Genomic DNA, 8,133 nt, shown 5'->3' on the forward strand with positions numbered 1-8,133 from the left:
GAGTTTTTTGTGGTGCAGGCTGTGCCCCTGGGAATGATGTGTGATTTGACGGTGAGTTTGGGCTGATCTAGTGCAAAAAGCATGAGGATCCATGAGGATCCGTGCTTCGGAACCACGTTTTTGGGCCACGGTATGGTCAGGAAGCCGTTGATCCATGATTTTTGTGGTGCAAGCTGTGCCTCTGGACATGATGTGTGATTTGACGGAGAGTTTGGGTTGGCCCAATGCAAAAAGCGTGAGGATCCATGAGGATCCGTGCTTCAAAACCACGTTTTTGGGCCACGGTATGGTCAGGAAGCCGTGGATCCGTGATTTTTGTGGTGCAGGCTGTGCCTCTGGACATGATGTGTGATTTGACGGTGAGTGTGGGGTGGCCCGATGCAAAAAGCGTGAGGATCCATGAGGATCTGTGGTTCGGAACCAAGTTTTTGGGCCACGGTTTCGCCAGGAAGTCGTGGATCTGTGATTTTTGTGGTGGATGCTGTGCCCATGGCCATGATGTTTGATCTGATGGTGACTTTGGGCTGATCTAGTGCAAAAATCATGAGGATTCATGAGGATCCGTGCTTCGGAACCACGTTTTTGGGCCAGGGCGTGGCCAGGCAGGCGTGGATCCGAGTTCTTGTGGTGTAGGCTGTGCCCCTTACTATGATATGTGATTTGACGCTGAGTTTGGGTTGGCCCGATGCTGAAAGCGTGTGGATCCATGAAGATCCGTTCTTGAAAACCACGTTTTTGGGCCACGGTTTCGCCAGTAAGCCGTGGATCCGTGATTTTTGTGGTGGATGCTGTGCCCCTGGCCATGATCTTTGATCTGATGGTGACTTTGGGCTGATCTAGTGGAAAAATCATGAGGATCCATGAGGATCCGTGTTTTTTAACCATGTTTTTGCGCCCCTGCGCCCCCCCGAAACAGTGGGTGCGTGATTTTTTTGATGCTTTCTACAGAGTAAGACATGGTCTACAATATCATGGTGGTTTTATTTAATTTGAATGAAAAAATCATATGAATTCACGAGGATCCGTGTAGATCCGCCTTTTACCTTTTTCCCACAAGAGCAACCCCAGCGCTCCCTGACTGTGTTCTACAGTGACCAATTTAAAAGCTCCACATGCCTTTGATTAATATTATGTCAAATTTAAATATCTAAATATTTGATAATAAAGTTTAAAATTGGAGACATAATATTTGAAAATTACAAAATAAGATTTGAAAGAAGGTGAAGCACTGCTGAATATAACTTTATAAATGGGAACGCAGGAAAGGGAGATGTGAGGAAGTCCGAAAGGAAGGGTATGGAAATTTGGTTTTTTGAAATCTAATTATGCTGTATTTTATTTGTTTTGTGTTTACTTTTTTTTCTATGTTGGTGACGGTGTTTTATGTGTTTGGTGATGTATTGTTTAAAACCTTTAATAAATATTAATTAATAAATAAAAAATAAAAGCTCCACATGCCGCGCTGCCCCTTGCAACAGCAATCAGGCTTTTGCCGGCACAACCCTGAGCCCTTGGGCGACCCAGGCACCAATAGCTTAAGCTGCTGCAACACATTACTCCCCAACTCGTTCTGCAGTCCCTCCTGGTCAGCCCCACACCGATTCCAAACCTTAGGAAGCGGTGGCTCCAAAGCACTCAGGGTCGAGGCGAAGGCTCCTGAAACGAGGGGAGGGCTCCAAAGCCCAGAAAAGAGACTTGCAGCAGAGGGCTGCAGGACAAAGCACCTACTCACAGCAGCAAACAGCAGCTCTTAAGGGGGAAAGCATCAGCCGGAAAAGGCAGGCAGCAGCAGCAGGTACAGCAACTAAAAGCAAAGGGGAAAAGAACAAGCAGGCACACGTGCTCCAGAGCAGGCAACGCAGAGATAAGATCTCTGACAAACTGGAGCAGCTGGAAACGGCAAAGAGGGAGATCCCCTGTGTTAAAGGGTCAGGCCACGCCCCCCAGGCCAGCCGATTGGCTGGCCACAGGATGACGTGTCGGGGATTCCCTCAATCGTGCGGAGGCTGAGAGCCAGCCCCTGCACGCATGGTGGGAGGGTGAAGCCCGCAACCCCACCTCCTTTCTACGTCAGAAGTGGCTTTCCAGTAGCAGACCCATGTCAAGGGAGGGAGGGAAGACCCCCTGATTTCTGCAATGGCACTAGGCAAAAGTAATTGACAGTCCCTATTTTTAAAATCCCTCTTTCTTGTATTTCTAAGAAAACAACAACACTGTCCCTGTTTTATATTTGTGAATTTTTGGTGGAAGCTTCTTTTTAAAAAAATCAGTTTAGCAAACACATTGGTTTGGAAGTTAGACAAGAATTAGTATCTCTCGTCAATAAAGGCAGAACAAGAATCTCCCGGGTTTTACCCAAATACAATGATGTCCAGTGCCACCTAGTGACTAAAACTATATAATGCCACCATCCGCACAGTGGGCACAAAAATCTTCATAATGTAGTAGCTACATCCCTCAGCAGGGCCAGCCCACGACATTTTGGCACCTGAAGTGAGGCATGTTTTGTGTCCCCTGTTTTCCAGGGAAGAAGGGGTTAGGGGGGAGCCACATCAGGAACAAGGTGGGAATAAGTATCTACATTAGGATCTGCTGCCATTGTGGATCTTGCTGCCTGAGGCAATCGCTTCATCTGGCCTCATGGGTTGGCCAGCCTTGTCCCTCGAGCATCTAAAAAGTTAACATCAGAGTAGGGTGATGGTACATCTTCGCTGTAGACTAATACACATGCATAATAATAATAATAATAATAATAATAATAATAATAATAATAATACAGTGGTACCTTGGTTTAAGAACAGCTTAGTTTATGAACAACTTGGGTAAGAATTCTGCAAACCGGAAGTAGGTGTTTTGGTTTGTGAACTTTGCCTTTGGAAGCAGAACATGTTTCGCTTCCAGTCGAGTATGTTCCATTTGTAAACTGAATCCCCCGCTGCTATGGGAAAGCATGCCTTGGTTTAAGAACACTTTGGTTTAAGAACAGACTTCTGGAACGGATTAAGTTAGTAAACCAAGGTACCACTGTAATAATAATAATAATAATAATAATAATAATAATAATAATAAAGCTCAACATCAAAAAAACTAAGATAATGGCTACTGGGCCCATCACCTCCTGGAAAATAGAAGGGGAAGAAATGGAGGCAGTGAGAGATTTTACTTTCTTGGGCTCAGCTCCATGATCACTGTAGATGTTGACAGCAGTCACAAAGTTAAAAGACGCCTGCTTCTTGGGAGAAAAGCAATGCCAAACCTAGACAGCATCTTAAAAAGCAGAGACATCACCTTGCCAACAAAGGTCTGTATAGTTAAAGCTATGGTTTTCCCAGTAGTGATGTATGGAAGTGAGAGCTGGACCATAAAGAAGGCTGATCACCGAAGAATTGATGCTTTAGAACAGTGTTTCCCAACCACTGATCCGCGGCACACTAGTGTGCCGCGAGATGTTGCCTGGTGTGCCGCGGGAAAAATTAAAACATTCGAAAGATTTTTTTTTTAAGTCAAATTTTCGATTGGGGCGCCGTCACTAGATGACCCCTGGGGTTCCCTCCCTCCCTCCCGCTCTGCGCCTCCCTCCTCCTTCTCCTCCTCCGGGGAGGCCCTTCCTGGCTCTCAGCCAAGGCTTGGCGGCTGCCACTCACTCGCTCGCCCACCTGTCCCTCCATCCCTGCACCCGGCCTCTCCCCCTCCGTCCCCAGCGCGGGGGCTGCCGGTATCCGTAGTCCCCTCGCCCTTGGGCTCCGTGCCCGCGCGGGGTGCACAAACTACGTTTCCCAGCGTGGCCTGGCGGGCCGGGCGTTTTGTTTGAAGCGCTCTTCTCCCGGCCATGGAATGAGCGCGGCGGCGGCGGCCGGGCGGGCAGGGGCTCTTCCGCGCAGCCTGCCTGCGCCCCCGCGGAGATTGGGCGGCAGGATGGAGCCCGGGGATCCCCGCGGAGGCAGAGCGGCGGAGGCGGAGGCTGCCCCCCAGGTAGGGCTGCGTCGGGGGTGTGTTTATTTTTGCAATGCTGCATCGGCGCCAGAGGGGACGCATCGGACCGCGGGGAGACCCCTTGGCGGGCGTGCAAGGCAATGCATGCGTGCAGGCGTTGCATGGAGTGCAGTGCAATGCAATGGCAACGCGGCGCCCTGCATGCATGCATGCAACTTCCACCGGCGCTCCGGACTTGGCAGGTGAGGGGGGTCCCCAGTGGGCGGCAGAGAGAGCCGGGAGGGCGAAGGGGAGCCGGGGGGAGCAGCGCTGCTCCCCGAGCCGAGCCCGGGGGGAAACTTCGGTGTCGTTGCGCCAGGTGTTGGAAGCGGAGGCTGGCAGGGGCCCCTCACCTGCAAAACCTGGTCGCCTCTCATATATTTCATGCATTGCATTCATCGCCCGCTTTCTCCTCCAAGGAGCTCCCAGGGGCGCGCGTGGTTCTCCCCGTGTTATCCTCGCAACAACAGCCCTGTGAGGTGGGTCAGGCGAGTGGCCCAAGGGAGCACCCAGGGATTGTCCTGGCCAGGTGGGGTGATTTGAACCCTGCTCTCTGCCTGGTCTTCGTCCTCATTTAGCCCCCACATGTGCATGACTGTGCATGACTGGGGTTTTCCCCCCTCGTCTTGGCTATGGTGTGAGTCTGTGCTGTTAATTAATGGGGTTCTGCCTTTGGAGAAGATGAGCCAGCCCTCAAGGAGGTGATTATGTAATTTGCTAGCAATTCATGTCCCTCCCGGCGTGACGCTGCGTGCTGACGTCACAGGGCTGTAATGGTGGTGTGCCTCGAGATTTTTTCATGAAACAAGTGTTCCTTTGCCCAAAAAAGGTTGGGAAACACTGCTTTAGAATTCTGGTGCTGGAGGAGACTCTTGAGAGTCCCATGGACTGCAAGAAGATCAAACCTCTCCATTCTTAAGGAAATCAGCCCTGAGTGCTCACTGGAAGGACAGATCGTGAAGCTGAGGTTCCAATACTTTGGCCACCTCATGAGAAGAGAAGACTCCCTGGAAAAGACCCTGATGTTGGGAAAGATGGAGGGCACAAGGAGAAGGGGACAACAGAGGTCGAGATGGTTGGATAGTCTTCTCTAAGCTACCAGCATGAGTTTGACCAAACTGCAGGAGGCAGTGGAAGGCAAGAGTGCCTGGCGTGCTCTGGTTCATGGGGTCACGAAGAGTCGGATATGACTAAACGACTAAACAACAACAACAATAATATATTTATACCCCGCCCATCTGGCTGGGTTTCCCAGCCGCTCTGGGCAGCTTCCAACAGAATATTAAAAATATGATAAAACTTCAAACATTAAAAACTTCCCTAAACAGGGAATGTCTTCTAAAAGTAAGATAGTTGTTTATTTCCTTGATATCTGATGGGAGGGCATTCCGCAGGACAGGCGCCACTACGGAGAAGGCCCTCTTCCTGGTTCCCTGCAACCTCGCTTCTCGCAGCGAGGGAACCACCAAAAGGCCCTTGGAGCTGGACCTCAGTGTCCGGGCTGAACAATGGGGGTGGAGACACTTCTTCAGGTATACTGGGCTGAGGTCATTTAGGGCTTTAAAGGTCAGCACCAACACTTTAATAACATCCTCTAATGCGGGCTGGACAACAACAGAGATCTCTTGAGCCTCTAGTCCATATCTCTTAGGATATCTCCTTTGGGCAGAACTATAATATATTAAAGGGGCAATATTCTCACCTCGAAGAACCCTTGTCTTGTGCCCCATGCATCTGATTCTCACAGTGCAGGCCAATGGGCAGCCAGTAAGCAGCCACTCTCATAGAATCATAGAATAATGGAGTTGGAAGAGACCACAAGGGCCATCGAGTCCAACCCCCTGCCAAGCAGGAAACACCATCAGAGCACTCCTGACATATGGTTGTCAAGCCTCTGCTTAAAGACCTCCAAAGTAGGAGACTCCACCACACTCCTTGGCAGCAAATTCCACTGTCGAACAGCTCTTACTGTCAGGAAGTTCTTCCTAATGTTTAGGTGGAATCTTCTTTCTTGTAGTTTGGATCCATTGCCCCGTGTCCGCTTCTCTGGAGCAGCAGAAAACAACCTTTCTCCCTCCTCTATGTGACATCCTTTTATATATTTGAACATGGCTATCATATCACCTCCTAACCTCTTCTCCAGGCTAAACATGCCCAGCTCCCTTAGCCGTTCCTCATAAGGCATCATTTCCAGGCCTTTGACCATTTTGGTTGCCCTCCTCTGGACACGTTCCAGTTTGTCAGTGTCCTTCTTGAATTGTGGTGCCCAGAACTGGACACAGTACTCCAGGTGAGGTCTGACCAGAACGGAATACAGTGGCACTATTACTTCCCTTGATCTAGATGCTATACTCCTATTGATGCATCCCAGAATTGCATTGGCTTTTTTAGCTGCCGCGTCACACTGTTGGCTTATGTCAAGTTTGTGGTCAACCAAGACTCCTAGATCCTTTTCACATGTACTGCTCTCAAGCCAGGTGTCACCCATCTTGTATTTGTGCCTCTCATTTTTTTTTGCCCAGGTGCAATACTTTACATTTCTCCCTGTTAAAATTCATCTTGTTTGTTTTTGCCCAGTTCTCTAATCTGTCAAGGTCGTTTTGAAGTGTGATCCTGTCCTCTGGGGTGTTAGCCACCCCTCCCAGTTTGGTGTCATCTGCAAATTTGATCAGGATGCCCTTGAGTCCATCATCCAAGTCGTTGATAAAGATGTTGAATAAGACCGGGCCCAAGACAGAACCCTGTGGCACCCCACTAGTCACTCTCCCCACTTCTGATTCTCAACAAATGGCATTTAGAGGCATAGCTGCCTCTGGCAGCAGAACGAGACTAAACCCATCATGGGCAGTAGCCATTGGTAGCTGTCTCCTCCATGGATTTGTCTAGTCCTCTTTTAAAGCCATCCCAGTTGGTCGTCTTCGCTGCATCCTCTGGGAGTGAGTGCCACAGCTTCCCTATGCACCGCTTGAAGAAGTATTTCTGTTTTTCTTCCCTCCAAACATTCGTCTGCATTGGGTTGCTCCCATTTCTAGCCTTATGAGTGAGCGGGGGGACGGACAACACCTTTCTGTGGGCAGTGTTTTCACATAGTTCATTATCTTAGTCACCTCTCTCATGTTTTCCCCTTAACTTTGTTTCCCAAACAAAAAAAGCTCCAAACGTCCTATTTTTTCCTCAGAAAAGGAACTTGGCTCCAGCCCCTTGATCATTTTTTGTTTCCATCTCTACAATATGCTTTGTGATATGGGGCAAGCAGAACTGGGCAGTATTCCAAGTGTGGCCACACCAAAGAGTTGAGTAAAGGTGCTATCATATGGGCAATTTTATTTTCAATTCCTGTCCTAATGATCCCCCCCCAGCTGTTGCACACTGGGTCCACATTTGCACGGAACTGCCCGCTGCAAGCCCAAGGTGTCTCTCTCTCTCTCTCTCTCTCTCTCTCTCTCTCTCTCTCGTCCCTCCATGCATTGCTTATACTCTTGCTCACATACAATTGCATTTGCCATTTTTCTGCCTGTTTCATTCACCCAGTTTAGAATTGTCTTTCTGGAGTGCCCCGCAATCCCCTTTTCCTTCTCACCACCCTACAAGACAGACGGATGCCAGCAACATCTTCCAACAATAACAGCAATCTTGAGCAAGCAAGCATGTCTATCTCAACCACTGCTCACCCCCAATTCTAGATCATGTATGAACAAGTTAAAAAGCACAGGCTCCAACACTAAACATCAGAAAAAAGCTTTCTGACAGTAAGAGCTGTTCATCAGTAGAATGGTGTCCCTTGGAAGGCGGTGGTCTCTCCTTCGAGAACACTGTCCAACCATCTCGTCCTCTGTTGTCCCCTTCTCCTTGTGCCTTCCATCTTTCCCAACATCAGGGCCTTTTCCAGGGAGTCTTCTCTTCTCATGAGGTGGCCAAAGTATTGGAGCCTCAGCTTCAGAATCTTTCCTTCCACTGAGCACTCAGGGCTGATTTCCTTCAGAATGGAGAGGTTTGATCTTCTTGGGACTCTCAAGAGTCTCCTCCGGCACCATAATTCAAAAGCATCAATTCTTCGGCAATCAGCCTTCTTTATGGTCCAGCTCTCACTTCCATACATCACTATTGGGAAAATAGTGCCGTGCAAAAATGTATAGAACAAGTTCAAATACCTCCTGGAAA

The sequence above is a fragment of the Podarcis vaucheri genome (assembly GCF_965113315.1).
Source record: "Podarcis vaucheri genome assembly, chromosome: 2".
Lineage (NCBI taxonomy): Eukaryota > Metazoa > Chordata > Lepidosauria > Squamata > Lacertidae > Podarcis > Podarcis vaucheri.